Genomic DNA, 18,037 nt, shown 5'->3' with positions numbered 1-18,037 from the left:
CAAAATCAAGTACAACATCCTTTCCATAAGATTCAAGATAAGATTAAGCCTTTGCTTATTGCCCTGAATGTTTTTCCTTTCAAAAACTGGCATACCTTTTTTTATTGCTCTTCACTTTATTGTGCTTCACAGATATTTTGTTTTTACAAATTGAAGGTTTGTTTCAACCCTGCATCAAGGGTCTATCAGCTCTATTTTTCCAACAATATATACTCACTTCGTGTCTCTGTGTCACATTTTGGTAATCCTAGCAATATTTCAAATTTTTCATTTATGATACTTGTTATGGTGACCTGTGGTCAGTAATCTTTGATGTTGTTATTATAATTGTTTTGGGGCACCACAAACTGTGTCCATATAAAACAGCAAATTTAATCGATAAATGTTGTGTGTGTTCTGACTGCTCCACCGACTGGTCATTCCCCCCACTCCGGCCTTCCCATTCCCTGAGACACAACAATATTGAAATTAGGTCAGTCAATACCCCTACAATAAGTGTTCAAGTGAAAGGAAGAGTTATAGGTATCTCACTTTAAATCAAAAGCTAGAAATTAAAACCATGAAACTCAGATTGGGACTTGAACCCACATTCTTTTAACTGAGATCATACACCTGGTCTCAGGACTTACTGAAGTTCAGGTTCTTGATGTCTCATGGCAGAAACAATTCAGTGAGAGACAAAGTGATAGGTAAAAAGTGGATTTATTTAGAGAGAAACACACTCCATAGACAGAGTGTGGGCCATCACAGAAGGCGAGAGAGGCACCAGGGTATGGGGTTGTCAGTTTTTATAGGGGCAGGTAATTTCATAGGCTAATGAGTGGGAGAAGTATTCCAGTTATTTTGGGGAAGGGGCAGAGATTTCCAGGATTGGGCCACTGCACACTTTTTGATCTTTGATGGTCAGCCTCAGAACTGTTATGGAGCTGGTGGGTGTGTGCATTTAGCATATGCTAATGTATTACAATGAGCATATAATGAGATTCAAGGTCCACTGGAAGTCAAATCTTCCACCATCTTGGACCTATTTGGTTCTAATCAGTTTACGTCGTGTCTTCGGGCTATGTCATTCTTTTAAAGGTTGTGCCCTGCCCCCTTCCCTCCTGTTTCAAAATGATTAAGCTTAGTGACTAAAGGACGTGGAAAGCCAAGAAAAGCTGAAAGCTAGGCCTCTTAGGTCAGTTAGCCAAATTGTGACTGCAAAGGAAAAGTTATTGATAGAAAGTAAAAGTGCTACTCTAGTGAACACACAAATGGTAAGAAAGTGAAACAGCCTTATTGCTGATATGGAGGAAGTTTTAGTGGTCTAGAGAGAAGATCAAACCAGCCACAACATTCCCTTCAGCCAAAGCCAAATCCAGAGCAAGGTCCTAACTCTCTTCAATTCTGTGAAGGCTGAGAGAGGTGAAGAAGCTGCAGAAGAAAAGTTTGAAGCTAGCGGAGGTTGGTTCATGAAGTTTAAGGAAGGAAGCCATCTCCATAACATCAAAGTGCAAAGTGAAGCAGCAAGTGCTGATGCAGAAGCTGCACAAATTATCTAGAAGATCTAGCTAAGATAATTTATGAAGGTGGCTACACTAAACAACAGATTTTCAATGTAGATGAAAGAGCCTTATACTAGAAGATGCCATCCAGAACTTTCATAGCTAGAGAGAAGTCCATGCCTGGCTTCAAAACTTCAAAGGACAGGGTGAGTCTCTTGTTAGGGGCTAATGCAACTGGTAACTTTAAGCTGAAGCCAGTGCTCAATTACCATTCTGAAAATCACAGGGCCTTTAAGAATTATGCTAAATCTACTCTGCCTGTGCTCTGTAAATGGAACAACAAAGTCTGAATTACAGCACATCTCTTTACAACATGGTTTACTGAATTTTTTTTTTTTTTTTTTTGAGGTATGCGGGCCTCTCACTGTTGTGGCCTCTCCCGTTGTGGAGCACAGGCTCTGGATGCGCAGGCTCAGTGGCCATGGCTCACGGGCCCAGCCACTCCGTGGCATGTGGGATCTTCCCAGACCAGGGCATGAACCCGTGTCCCCTGCATTGGCAGGCAGACTCTCAACCACGGCGCCACCAGGGAAGCCTGGTTTACTGAATATTTTAAGGTCTGTGGAGACCTACTGCTCAGAAAAAATATTCCTTTCAAAATATTACTGCTTATTGACAATGCATTTGGTCATCGAAGAACTCTGATGGATGTATAAGACTAATGTTGTTTTCATGCCTGCTAACACAACATCCATTCTGTAGCCCATGGATCAAGGAGGAATTTCAACTTTCAACTTTTTTTTTTGGTCTACTATTTCTACTATTGATAAAGAAACATACATGCTGTGGAAAAAAAAAAAAGAAGTTGCTAGAGCCACCCCAACTTTCAGCAACCACAACCCTGATAAATCAGCAGCAACAACAATGAGGCACAACCCTACACCAGCAAAAAGATTATGACTCACTAAAAGCTCAAAAGCTGGTTAGCAATTTTTAGCAATAAAGTATTGTTTAATTAAGATATGTTCATTGTTATTTTTAGACATAATGCAATTGCACTTAATAGACTACAGAATAATGTAAACATAACTTTTAAATGCACTGGGAAACGAACAACAACAAAAAAAGTCATGTGACTTGCTTTATTGTGCTATCACTTTATTGCGGTGGTCTGGAACCAAACTTGCAATACTTCTGAGGTACGCCTGACTAAACTGGAAGTCCTCAGGCTGAAATTTTTACCACCATCACCCCCCGACTACTAAATTCTTGGTGCATTGTTTCATTTTAGCTAAGCAAATAAAGTAAGCATACTTCTATTTTGGATCTCAATTGCTCTGCCTCTAGGAAGTAATCCAGATGAAATTTCAATGTGCATAACTATTGAAAAATATCTTCTAGAAAACCATGATGCCTGGGCTTCCCTGGTGGCGCAGTGGTTAAGAATACGCCTGCCAATGCAGGGGACATGGGTTCGAGCCCTGGTCTGGGAAGATCCCACAGGCCGCGGAGCAACTAAGCCCGTGCGCCACAACTACTGAGCCTACACTCTGAAGCCCACAAGCCACAACTGCTGAAGCCCGTGTGCCTAGAGTCCACGCTCCACAACAAGAGAAGCCACTGCAACGAGAAGCCCGTGCACCACAATGAAGAGTAGCCCTTGCTCGCTGCAACTAGAGAAAGCCTGTGTGCAGCAACGAATACCCAACGCAGTGAAAAATAAAAATTTTTTAAAAACCCAAAACATTATACCCATTATGTTTTTAAGTTTCATTTTTAAAACATACATACATATATAAATAAAGGTATACAGTAAAAAAAAAATCTTAAATTAGCTCTGGTTGATGAGATTATAATTTTCTTTTTCTTTTTTTTTGGAAAAACTTTAAGTTACATTAAAAAGAGGTTATATGCTTTGCTCTGACCTAAGTACTATATCATTCACTCTAAGAAAGACAATATAAGTCAGCAGATTTCAACAGATGTTAATAAATTATGTTAAACCTTGAAATGGCAGATATCAAACCTGCTTTTGAAACAAATATAACACAGGAGTTGAGCTTTAATGTTCTCTCTGATCAATCTGATGGATTTTTATTTCTCCTAAAAACAAATATTATTGTCAAGGTATCCTAAATTCTCAGCTTGTGTCTAAGTTCAAATCATATGACAGTTTGGGGGAAATATATGTCTTGATTTAGGAAAATATAACTCCCCTAGAGAATTAAACAGAGACATGATAGATTTCTCACCTTGTAAGATTTAGCCACAGCCAAATAATAAATGATATTATTATGGTTTTGATTTTTTCTACAAATTTCTTATTCATTTATTCTCTCATTCACTTTTTAATTAAAACAAAAGAAGTCCACAGCCACAATTCACTACCTATAGTCTACCAATAAAGCCCGGTTTTAACCTCACATCTTTGGGAGCAGTACTGTCAATCTTTTCAGACCTATAACGAGCACTACCCGCCCTGACTATATTCAATCTAAAATGTTTAAATAGTATTTTGTGATTTTCAATAAGACAGTCCCCAGTGGCAGCCACAGGAACCAACAGCAGCCCCCAGACTTCTTTGGAAGAACCATTATTTTAGAGAACTGATTGGTGGAGTGAGGTGCAGCAGAGCGGGACTGTTAAAGTAAGAGAAGAAACTGAAATAATACTTCATTGTAAACTTTCTAACATTGTAGCACTAGCCAGCAAGCAATGAGGTACATGTAAAATAAGTATATTCTGATTACAGAACAATTATTATTATTACATGCCATACTTTTGAAAAAACATGCATAAAATTGTGTAAAATGTCATCTTCCTTCTCTTGCTATACAGGTGTCTTATTGTTTGCATGGCTTCTAGAGTTCTCAGACTTGTCTTACAAGGTATGCATAATAAAATGGACTATACTGTACCCAAGTCTGCATGAAGCTTTAAGTTGGAAGTGGAGCATTCTTTCCAGGTAAAGGGTACTTATAACCCATAGCCCTGAATACTTGACCCCCTACAATGACCATCCATCTAATTCAAAAATTATTCAAACTTTTGACCTCAGGGCCCTTAACCTGGCAAGGTGATTAAAACCTAGACTCACACATACATACTCAGTTACACTTGAGTGCTAAAGGGAAGAAATTCATATCATAAAGCATCTTAGGAAATGTATACTTATTCAGTCCTAGTTACATATGACACTTTATTAATAAGTTTAGAATAATGGGCTCCTCACACTTGCTCCAGCTTCCAGAGGCCCCCACAGGAGCATGTGGCAATACCAGGAAGTCCCCATTAGAAACCTTCCCACTTCACAGAGTCACTTTAGAGCTCTGGCCTAGACCAGTCACTCCACCTTGACCAGATAATCCTGACAGCCTCTCTTTGCTCACACATGTAGACTTTGGACAGGTTTCACATGAGCTGGAACAGAGATATATTTTTATATGCCCAACTTAAAAGACAACAAAGGATGCCTTTGTTAAGGAAGTGAAGTTATAAAAATTAATTCACGCTTTCTTTTACTCATTCATTCCTTCATTGCTGAAAAACTCCTGAATTCCAATTCTGCTAGGCATTGTGCTAGGCAATGCGATTCCTCACCCTTGAAAATCCAAATATGATTCGAATCACATTTTAGTCAGAGATTTAAGAGCCTTTTAAAAAATATTCACTTTAAATTGAGGTGAATATTTTCTCATCCTTTTGATATTTCTGCATGAAGTTTTATTCACTGAAAAATAATTTGTATTTCTGTAGATACTAAATTTCTTAACTTTTTTTAAAAAGCCTTTAAAGCTGTATTAATAAAATTTTTAAATGGACATATACCATTTTAATTTAACTTGGAAGAATAATGAGTTGCTAATTTTTCATTCTTTAGATTATATTTTCTATGTATATATAGGGACACATCAAAGTTTTACAGGCACTCTCATATATTGCTTGTACAAATAAAAATCTTTACAAACTATCTGAAAGGTAATTTGCCAAAATGTATCTAAAGTGGTCTTATCCTTAGGCCTGGAAATGTCATATTTAGAAACTTATCCTAAGGAAATAATCAAAAATATGTACAAGGATGCTCATATTATTTATGATAGGTGAATAACTGAGTCAACTTAAATACCAATAATAGAAAACTGATTAAAATAGTAATGGTTAAACCATATTATATATGGATACCAGAAGCCATTAAAAATCACACTGCAGAGAAATATTTAAGGATATTTGGATATGTCTGGCAAAATAAATTAGATGAAAATGTGATAAATGGAAAAAAACAAATTGGTGTGATCCAGCTTAGAAAGGGAAGGGAGGAAGAGAGAGAAGGAGGGAGGGAAGGAGGAAGGAAAACTGTAGAAAGGTATGAGAAGAACTTATAATGGTTTAGAAATGCAAACTTTTAGTCAAAAGTCTGGGCTTAAATCTGTGTAATCTTCAACAGATTAATCTCTCTGCTCCTGTTTCTTCATCTGTAAAATGGATTAGTAATAGTACCTTCATCATAGGATTTCCGGGGATATTAAACAAACTATTATATTTAAACTGAATACTAAAACTATAATGCCTGGAACACACTGATCACTCAGTACTTTTTAACTATTAGTATTATACAATAACATCTTAAAGTAATTAATTCTGGAAGGTGATGTAAATTATTTTTATTTGTGTATTTTTCTATGTTGTCCAAGTTTTCTTCAATCAAAATGCAGTGCTTTAGAGAGAATGAAGCAATTAACTTTTTAAAGGAAAAAAAGCATCTGATTCTTTTGTTTTTAAATAGAGGAGTATCTAATTTTATTTATACTTTTTCACAATTTTATTTATTTATTTATTTTATGTATTTATTTTTGGCTGCATTGGGTCTTCGTTGCTGCACACGGGCTTTCTCTAGTTGCAGCAAGCGGGGGCTACTCTTCGTTGTGGTGCACAGGCTTCTCATTGCGGTGGCTTCTCTTGTTGTGGAGCATGGGCTCTAGGTGCACGGGCTTCAGTATTTGTAGCATGTGGGCTCAGTAGTTGTGGTTCATGGGTAGAGCGCAGGCTCAGTAGTTGTGGTGCACGGGCTTAGTTGCTCCGCAGCATGTGGGATCTTCCTGGACCAGGGCTGAACCCGTGTCCTCTGCATTGGCAGGCAGATTCTTAACCACTGCGCCACCAGGGAAGCCCCAAGCATCTGATTCTTATATCTTTTTATTACAAATATTTTTGAAGTTTGCTTTCTTCTTAAGTTCCTTAGTGTTTAAGCATCCGCTTTATTCACATCACTGTAACTAGACTGCAAGGTTACAATCTGCAAACTTTCTGGTTCAATGCAATAATGCAATTACTACAAAACACTACCATTAAATATGTGTATGGTGTTTCCCTGCTAATAAAACATACTGAGACAGCTATTCAAATTAATAGTTCTAATTAATCACAAAATGAAATAGATGATGTATAATTAATGAAATATTAAATTGATATAAACATTTCTACATAGTAACAAGAAGACAGATTACTATATGTAATCTAAGCCAGCTACATAGATACATCTATGTACTGACACCAAGATACATCTATATACTGATGAATCTTTAACATCCTCATAAAACTGAATAAGGCCTTCTTATTCACTAGTACATCCTTCTCCATTGCCCAGAAGAAACCACATTTCCCTCTGATGTGCCCTCCTGACCCAAAAAGTTCATAGTAAGATGTGTAGCAACAGAAAGAATTTCGTTCAACAAATAAAAAAAGGTTTTTAGGAGGCTGTTGGGATGATTTCCCCAGGTGTACATAACTCCAAAGAGGCCAAACTCCCAAGTAGGTGCAGTGCACAGCAATCTATTCACTTCACGTGTACAATATCTATAAACAAATCTGTGAAAATGAGACCATGGATTTTAAATCCTTCAGCTCTTCATTGCTGAACCTGATACTGCATCATATGAAAAAAAAAAAGCCCCCATTCTAGCAGTACAAGTGGGTATAAAGAGAAATTTTGGTCCATGGGACCTCTGAATTACATAAATCAAAGCTATTAGAATTCAAGGGATCGACTGTGAAGAAAACAATCTATTGAAAGGAATCAAAAAGCATTGTGGCAGGTAAAAGGGACAAAAGCATACAATCCTTATATTACTCATCTACTGCTATAAAACAAACTACTCCAAAACTTAAAACAGTAATCAGCTGTTTGCTCTTGATTCTCTGCATTTAGGCTATGCTAAATGACTAACCAGGTGGTTAGTAAGCTAGTGTGACCTGAGATCATTCAGGCAACTGCAATCATAGAGATAGCAGTGATCCCAGAGGACAGGCTCCACTGTGTAAGCATCTAACAAACCTCTGTAGACATGTTTGCTATAATTCCACTGGCCAAAGGAAGTCATATGGCCAAGCCAAGAGTCAGGGTAGGAGTCTACAAAAGAGCTTGAGAACCAAGAGGCATGGCTTATAGGAGTTGGGGGGAGGGGAGGGGATGTTAATGTAACAATCTATCAAAGTTCTGCCATCTGGACCCAATGAATCATATCCCTCCCACACGCAAACACATGTAACCCTTCCCAGGATTTCCAACATCTCCTCTGACTTTTGCAAAAGGATCAAATTTTATTACCTCATAATATGCATCAGCTCCAAGTATGGATGAGGGTACAACTTGAACGCAGCTCATCTTGAATCAGAAGTTTACGAAGCAAAAAGAAAAAATTGTCTGTCCCCCAAATATCCAACATACAATGGAAAGACAGGGGACAGGATAACTACAATAGATTTTAAAAGGGAATAGGAGAAACACAGAAGTCATTTATCCGTACAGGTCTAAAATCCAGCAGCAGATGTTGTCAGAGCCTCCTAACACAGGGACAGGAATATTCTTTTAATTAGGGCCCATTTCTGTTATCTGGAATGGTTTCCTAATCTATTCTTCTCCATGGCTCTTTGCTCTGCTGTCTGGGCTTTGGGGTTCTTTTTAAACAGAAATGCTCCTACTCATAGTAAATTGAGGCCAAGAGTCCTCTTTTTAAACTGACCATCCCTTTTAGTATAAGCCAATTCTAACCTCTTAAAATTTTGTAGACTTCCTATGCATCTAACTGAGGTTCATTCTATTCCCCCTAAAACTATATCCATAAATCTTTCAAACTAGATCTTGCTCTAATTTGGAAGTGTCAGGTTGTTAGGGCACAAAACCCTTAAGATTCTTATCATCTTATCATCTCTTTCATCTAGATAAAAGGATCCACCTTAAATCTTTCTAAGATCTTAATAAAGAGTACTTGATATTTACTCCAGGCCACTTTTTACTTTAAGAACCTTTTGCCTGCCAGAGACTACTAAAGAAACAGTTTTATTTTCCAATACAGAAATTCCTGGACACCCTGTATTTCCTCTAATTTCTGCTTTAAGTTCACTTCTCTCTTCCCATACCTTATACAAAGCTATCAGAAGCCAGTTGACAATTTCAACATTCTGCCTGGATCCTTAAGCCAGATCCACAAATTCAGTACATACATCTTCTGTATTCTAAGTTCCTGTAAGTGACAGTTTTTAAAATTGTTTCAGAACCATAAAAATGCATCATCATCATTCCAATCTCCAATAACAGTTTCCTCACCACCTCTCCAAATTCCATTAACAGTTGTTTGTCATTTTTCCAGCCTCTGCCAACAATCCCTTTACCGTTTTTCTAGACCTCAACTGCAACCCAGTCCCAAAACCAATGCAACATATTTTAGGATTTTGTTATGGCATCACCTCACTAATAATACCAATTTTAGTTTCAGTCACCTATTGCTGCATGACAAACCATTCCAAAACTGTGCCTTAAAAGAATAACCATTTATTTGATCATGATGCTGCAATTTGGGGTCCACTCAGTGGGGGCAGATCCTCTGCTGCTTTCTCCTGTGGTCACTCATGTGGTTGTAACCATATGGGGTTCAAATGGGGCTGGAAGTCCTAGATGGCCCTAGTCATATGTCAGGTATTTACCTGGGGATTGTTGGCCAGAATGTCTCATTTGTCCTTCAATGTGCCCTCTAGCAGGACAGCCTGAGTTTCTTGCATGTTCCCAGTTCACAAGTGCTCACCATGTTTCCACTTGAATAACATCTGCTGATGCCCCATAGTTAAAGCAAGTCACATGGCCAGAGTCAATGTGGGGGGAACTATACAAATCAATGAGGGACTTATGATTCATTGAGAAGCTATTACTGTAAAAATCTACAAGTCTCCTACCCTAAGTGAATGTGCCATTCTCTCAGCTGACACTCTGTGCTTCCTATCGGTCATTTTAAAAACTACAGAAATAAAAGATAGTTTATATTGTAAAAAAGAAAGAGAGGAAGGAAGGAAGGAAGGAAGGAAAGGAGGGAGGGAGGAAGAAAATTAGCTGGTAAAACAAGTAAACTAAATAAAGCAAAAAAAATTAACATTCTTAAAATGTCTTAAAAAATTAAAAAACATTCTTAAAGCTACAAAGTGCAGAACACACATTTTAAAGTTTTAATAAAGTAGAAAGATAATATAAAAGTAAAATTAGGAAGAGGAAATAAAAACAAAGTTTATAAACTAGTAAGAAAATCTACAATGAAAATAATATAAATTGATAAAACAACTGGTATGAGATTAGAAACAAGAAAATAAGCTAAAACTAGCACAGATATATGGTAAATAATTCAATAGACAAAAGGATGGGGAATAAAAAATATATTTTTAAAAAATACTAAGAGTTAGAATTCAAAAGCTTAACAAACCAAGGCAATCAGGCTTTTTCAAGCAAAAGTTGTTCGCATTTTGGCAAATCCCCCAACAATCTGTCATACCCAAGAGCTGGGGCTCTCTGTAAAAAACCAGTTCTCAAACTTGAGTATTTACAGGCTTGTCACAATGCAGATTCCAAGATCCTAGCAGTGATTCTAATTTCATAGATCTGAAATAGGGCTCGGGTACACAGGTAGTGTTAATAAAAAAGGCCCAAGAACCACACTAACTGCAAAAGGGCTTTCTCAGACCATGCGCCTCCTTATCCTTTGTGTTGCATTTACTGCTTGAAGCCGTTATGACAAGTGCACATTTAAAATTTCAGAATCAAGAGCTAACGTGCTCCACTCCCTTAGTTATAGCTCAATTTGAGCAGCTTCACCCTTTCAATCCTCCCTCCAGCAATAAAGCAGCATTTTTCATATTACAGGTCATGACCAGTGAGTGAGTCGTAGAATCAATTTAATGGGTTGTGACCAGAATAGAAAATATCAGAGGGCATTGCACATAATGATGGTAATTACAGTTTAAGCACTGTTACATGAAACTTTTGTTTCAGTCGTGTGTCTGTGTATACAATGAAAACCTATAATATGAGTCATGGGCAAAAAGGTTTGAAAATTTCTGCTATAAAGAATATGATGGATTCATCAGGGAGCTAAAAAGTTTTTCAGGTGCAAAGTGCAGAAACACCCTCAAATTTAAAGGAAAAAAAATTTTAATGATGATAATTTCATTTTATCATATTGCTATAGGGTTTAATTATTCAGGCACTTTAATGCTTCAAAGAACAAATTTAATATGCAGTTATTCACCATCCCCTTGAACAGGTAGGTGAGAGAAATATGGTCCCTTTCTTTTAGAACCTTACAAAGTAATTAGTATTAACCCATAATTAAGATGACTAGATGACAATAAAAAAGAATTTATAATCATAAGTTAAATTTACAGGCCTGTAGGATTTCAAATAAGTGAATGATGGAATTAGGGAAAGTTGTGTAAAGAAGATAGGACTTGAGTTTACCCTTAAAGGAAGTGTAAGATAAAGAAAAAGCAGACAGGAAAAGGTACAGTATTAAGTCTTGTTGTATAGTCAAACTAGGCTAACTGCCTATAAAAAGAATCTCCAAAGCTCAGTCTATAATACAATAGTGAGTGGATTTACTACACCCACTGTTGGGTGTAGTACAATACACCCAGTACTACACCCAGTCATTGGGAAACCCAGGTTCTTTCTATCTTGTAGATCCACCATCTCCTGTGGCCTCCAAGTCCTCAACTGGATCCTCTGCATTCAGCCAGCAGACAGAAGAGAGAGCATGGATTACAAAGAAGGCTTTTATGGGTCAGGCCTGGAAATGGCACCTCATTTTTCTGGTCTTTTTTCACTGGCCAGAACTCAGTCACATTTGACTACTAGGAAAGGAAAAAGTACAGCCTAGGACCAAAATGGTGTACCTCCATTCATCACTAGCTCTCTCTCACAACTAAAACATCCCAGAAGTAATTAACAAATACAGGAAGACTCTGAAAGATGTAAAGAAGATATACTGGAGGCTAGGGACCTTAGGACTTGAGGAGTGACACGGTGGTGAGTTCCCTGGGTTTTCCTTTTGCTTCCCGTGCATCCTAGATGAGGTGCTGGAGAAGCCTGCAACCAGGAACCACCAATAGTCAGGACAAAAAAGCCTGAAGAAGAGCCTATTTTTTACCCAAAAGACTGGAAAAGGATGGCCAAGTGCAACAAAAAAAAACCATTTTTTATAATACCTGTCCTAATCCAGCCAAACACCAAAGGAAAAACTGGCCCAACACCGTCGTGTCAGTGGGCTGAGCAGGGACCTAGACTTCCAGCCTCACCCAGCAGCAGTGAGACTGGGCAGGGTCCCTTCATTTCCCCTGACTCAGCAACAAAGAGGTAGAATGAGAGTGCAGGCAGTGCTAATCAGCACACTTTCTCCTACCCCAGTGTTAGTTTGGCAATTTCTTTAAAAATTAAACATAAATGTACCACACAACTTAGCAATTCCACTCCTAGGTATCTGCCCAAGAGAAATGAAAACATGTTTATACAGAACCTGTACACCAATGTCCACAGCAGCATTATTCACAATAATGAAACTGTAGAAACAACCTAAATGTTCATCGACTGGTGAACAGATAAACAAAATGTGATATATCCATACAATGGAATACTATTCAGCAATAAAATTATACCAACTATTGATATATGGTAAAACATAGATAAACCTCAAAACACATTATGGTAAGTAAAAGAAGCCGGACAAAAAGACCACATATAGTTTGGTTCTATTCACAGGAAATGTCCAGAAAAGGCAAATCTATAAAGCAGATCAGTGGCTGCCTAAGGCAAGGTGGAAGCAAGAATTAACTTCAAACAGGCATGAGGGATCTTGGAAACTTTCTAAAAGGTGATGACTGTACAGTGCTACAAATTCAATAAAAATCATTAAGTCACTCAGAATGGGTATAAACCTGTTTTTTAAAAACTAGATGGAATAAAGCAATGGACTACCATGTTATCCATCATCTAGATTCAACATTATGAACTCATGGCCAATCTTGTTTCATCTGTAACCCCACTCCACTTTTCCTCCTCTAATATTAAAATAAATTTCAGCTATTTTATATATATATATGTATAGGTATGTATGTATATTTCATTGCAAATTTTATTAGATTCATAGTATAGAAGATAAGGATTTTTAACCTAATCACAATATGATTTTTACATCTTAAAAAATATATTAAAGCACACTTTGCTTGACCATTTTAAATAATATTTTGTTGCTTTCTCATATTTTCAGTTTCCTTTTTTACTTCTTTAAACAAACTACATTTAACAGGTGATAGTTTTAATATCTAAAGTCTTTAAGGTCTGATTCTACCAAGGGTTGTTATTGACTCTCGTTTAAAGCACTCACTTCCTTGTATGATATTTTTTACTGTGATATCATGTTCATCAAACTTTGCATGTGCCCAGGAGGACTGCTGATAGCTTCTGCCAGGTGCCTGAGGCTGCCCTAAACCCCTGTCCACTATAAATTACTATCTCTGTTTAGGGTTTTTCAGTTACAGTGAAAGAGAATTCAAATCTCAATTCCACATTAGGGCTTTTACTCTGTACTCAGAGACTTGACAGTTTTTCTCTCATAACAGATTCTGGTTTTAGTTTATCAGTTCCCCAAAGATGTGTCTCTTCCATGATCCTGAATTTATTCAGAATTTCTGTCCCAACTCTCTACCTTGTATCAGTCCAGGGCTGATCCCCATGTGGCCATTAAAACCAAAAATCTAAGTTACCAGGAAACAACAAATGTCCAGAAGACAGCTGATTACTTTAATGTGTAGTTACTACTCTAGAATGTATTCCCCCTTACGTGTGGTCTCTGGTCATTTCCCTTACCTTCCTGCAAGGTCACTATGCATTTTTAAAGATTCTTAATATTTTTACTTTTTAATGAGTTCTGCATGGGAAATATTTTCAAGATGTCTATTCTGCCATCTTTCCAGAAACTGAATTCTAATTCCTTCTTAGAAAATCTATAATCTTCAGTTTAACATAGGGTGTCTTCCATCAACCTGAGTTTCAGACTTTAAAATCTTCCATCTCCCACTTACAATGTAAGCTTGACTGAGCTCTGCCCACCAGAGCTACAACCAGCTCTACCCACCACCAGTCCCTCCCATCAGGAAACTTGCACAAGCCTCATAGATAGCCTCATCCACCAGAGGGCAGACAGCAGAAGCAAGAAGAACTACAATCCTGCAGCCTGTGGAACAAAAACCACATTCACAGAAAGACAGACAAGATGAAAGGCAGAGGGCTATATACCACATGAAGGAACAAGATAAAACCCCAGAAAAACAACTAAATGAAGTGGAAATAGGCAACTCTCCAGAAAAAGAATTCAGAATAATGGTAGTGAAGATGATCCAGGACCTCGGATAAAGTATAGAGGCAAAGATCGAGAAGATGCAAGAAATGTTTAACAAAGACTTAGAAGAATTAAAGAAAAAACAAACAGAGATGAACAATACAATAACTGAAATGAAAACTACACTAGAAGGAATCAATACCAGAATAACTGAGGCAGAAGAATGGATAAGTGACGTGGCAGACAGAATGGTGGAATTCACGGCAATGGAACAGAATAAAGAAAAAAGGAATGAAAAGAAATGCAGACAGCATAAGAGACATCTAGGACAACATTACACGCAACAACATTCGCATAATAGGGGTCCCAGAAGGAGAAGAGAGACAGAAAGGACCACAGAAAATATTTGAAGAGATTATAGTCTCTTCCCTAACTTCCCTAACATGTGAAAGGAAGTAGCCACCCAAGTCCAGGAAGCACAAAGAGTCCCATACAGGATAAACCCAAGGAGAAACATACCAAGACACACAGTAATCAAACTGGCAAAAATTAAGGACAAAGAAAAATTACTGACAGCAGGAAGGAAAAATAACATACAAAGGAATTCCCATAAGGTTAACAGCTGACTTCTCAGTAGAAACTCTACAAGCCAGAAGGACTGGCATGATATACTTAAAGTGATGAAAGGGAAGAACCTACAACCAAGATCACTCTACCCGGCAAGGATCTCATTCAGATTCGATGGAGATATCAAAAGCTTTACAGGCAAGCAAAAGCTAAGACAACTCAGCAACACCAAACCAGCTCTACAACAAATGCTAAAGGAACTTCTCCAAGGGGGAAACACAAGGGAAGAAAACGACATACAAAAACAAACACAAAACAATTAAGAAAATGGTAGTAGGAACATACATATCGATAATTACCTTAAACGTGAAGGGATTAAATGCTCCAACAAAAAGACACAGGCTTGCTGAATGGATAAAAAAACAAGACCCATATATATGCTGTCTACAAGACACCCACTTCAGATCTAGGGACACATACAGACAGAAAGTGAGGGGATGGAAAAAGATATTCCATGCAAATGAAAATCAAAAGAAAGCTGGAGTAGCAATACTCATATCAGATAACAGAGACGTAAAAATAAAGAATGTTACAAGGGACAAGGAAGGACACTACATAATGATCAAGGGATCAACCCAAGAAGAAGATATAACAATTATAAACATATGTGCACCCAACATAGGAGCACCTCAATATTAAGGCAACTGATAACAGCTATAAAAGAGGAAATCGACAGTAACACAATAACAGTGGGGGACTTTTAACACCTCACTTACACCAATAAACAGATCAACCAAACAGAAAATTAATAAGGAAACACAAGCTTTAAGTAACACAATAGACCAGAGAGATTTAATTGATATTTATAGGATATTCCAACAAAAGCAGCATATTAAACTTTCTTCTCAAGTTCGCACAGAACCTTGTCCAGGATAGATCACATCTTGGGTCACAAATCAAGCCTCAGTAAATTTAATAAAACTGAAATCATATCAAGCATCTTTTCTGACCACAATGCTATGACATTAGAAATCAATTACAGGGAAAAAAACATAAAAAACACAAACACATGGAGGCTAAACAATATGTTACTAAATAACCAAGAGATCACTAAAAAATAAAAGAGGAAATCAAAAAAATACCTAGAGACAAATGACAATGAAAAAACAACGATCCAAAACCTATGGGATGCAGCTAAAGCAGTTCTAAGAGAGAAGTTTATAGCAATACAAGGCTACCTCAAGAAACAAGAAAAATCTCAAATAAACAATCTTACACCTAAAGGAACTAGAGAAAGAAGAAGAAACAAAACCCAAAGTTAGCAGAAGGAAATAAAGCATAAAGATCTGAGCAAAAATAAATGAAATAGAAACAAAAAAAACAGTAGCAAAGATCCATAAAACTAAAAGCTCGTTCTTTGAGAAGATAAACAAAATTGATAAACCATTAGCCAGACTCATCAAGAAAAAGAGGGAGAGGACTCAAATCAATAAAATCAGAAATGAAAAAAGAGAAGTTACAACAGACACCACAGAAATAAAAAGCAGCCTAAGACACTACTACAAGCAACTCTATGCCAATAAAATGGACAACCTCAAAGAAATGGACAAATTCTTAGAAAGGTATAACCTTCCAAGACTGAACCAAGAAGAAATAGAAAATATAAACAGACCAATCACAAGTAATGAAATTGAAACTGTAATTAAAAATCTTGCAACAGGGCTTCCCTGCTGGTGCAGTGGTTGAGAGTCCACCTGCTGATGCAGGGGACACGGGTTCGTGCCCCGGTCTGGGAAGATCCCACATGCCGCAGAGCGGCTAGGCCCATGAGCCGTGGCCGCTGAGCCTGCACATCTGGAGCGTGTGCTCCGCAACGGGACAGGCCACAACAGTGAAAGGCCCACGATGTACCACAAAAAAAAAAAAATCTTGCAACAAACAAAAGTCCAGGACCAGATGGCTCCACAGGTGAATTCTATCAAACATTTAGACAAGAGCTAATCCCATCCTTCTCAAAGTCTTCCAAAAAACAGCAGAGGAAGGAGCACTCCCAAACTCATTCTATGAGGCCACCATCACCCTGATACCAAAACCAGATAACCATACTACAGAAAAAGAAAATTACAGACCAATATCACTAATGATCTGTAATTTTCTGCAAATATTATATGTGATATAATATCACTTCAAAAATCCTCAACAAAAAACTAGCAAACAGAATCCAACAACATATTAAAAGGATCACACACCATGATCAAGTGGGATTTATCCCTGGGATGCAAGGATTCTTCAATATATACAAATCAATCCATGTGATACACCATATTAACAAATTGAAGAATAAAAACCGTATGATCATCTCAATAGATGCAGAAAAGGCTTTTGACAAAATTCAACACCCATTTATGATAAAAACTCTCCAGAAAGAGGGCATAGAGGAAACCTACCTCCACATAATAAAGGTCTTATATGACAAACCCACAGCAAACATCATTCTCAATGGTGAAAATCTGAAAGCATTTCCTCTAAGATCAGGAAAAAGACAAGGATGTCCACTCTCACCACTATTATTCAACATAGTGTTGGAAGTCCTAGCCACAGCAATCAGAGAAGAAAAAGAAATAAAAGGAATACAAGTTGGAAAAGAAGAAATAAAACTGTCACTGTTTGCAGATGACATTATACTATACATAGAGAATCCTAAAAATGCCACCAGAAAACTACTAGAGCTAATCAATGAATTGGTAAACTTGCAGGATACAAAATTAATGCACAGAAATCTCTTCCATTCCTATATACTAATGATGAAAAATCTGAAAGAGAAATTAAGGAAACACTCCCATTTACCATTGTAACATAAAGAATAAAATATCTAGGAATAAACCTACCTAGGGAGACAAAAGATCTGTACACAGAAAACTATAAGACATTGATGAAAGAAATTAAAGATGATACCAACAGATGGAGAGATATACCATGTTCTTGGATTGGAAGAATCAATATTGTGAAAATGACTATATTACCCAAAGCAATCTACAGATTCAGTGCAATTCCTATCAAATTACCAATGGCATTTTTTACAGAACTAGAACAAAAAGTCTTAAAATTTGTATGGAGACACAAAAGACCCTGAATAGCCAACGCAGTCTTGAGGGAAAAAAGCAGAGCTGGAGGAATCAGGCTCCCTGACTTCAGACTATACTACAAAGCTACAGTCATCAAGACAATATGGTACTGGCACAAAAACAGAAATATAGATCAATGGAACAAGATAGAAAGCCCAGAGATAAACCCACGCACCTATGGTCAACTAGTCAATGAAAAAGGAGGCAAGGA

At 37.3% G+C, this 18,037-nt stretch overlaps 1 protein-coding gene across 2 annotated transcripts in view; it reads right to left on the bottom strand.

Annotated features, from left to right (window-relative positions):
- IMMP2L (inner mitochondrial membrane peptidase subunit 2) overlaps positions 1-18,037 on the bottom strand; it is a 910,414-nt gene that overhangs the window by 834,770 nt on the left and 57,607 nt on the right. The window lies entirely within an intron of this gene.

The sequence above is a fragment of the Orcinus orca genome, chromosome 9, assembly GCF_937001465.1.
Source record: "Orcinus orca chromosome 9, mOrcOrc1.1, whole genome shotgun sequence".
In the NCBI taxonomy this organism is placed as follows: Eukaryota; Metazoa; Chordata; class Mammalia; order Artiodactyla; family Delphinidae; genus Orcinus; species Orcinus orca.
Note: the sequence above shows the minus strand (reverse complement) of the source record. Positions and strands in the feature narration are given on the sequence as shown.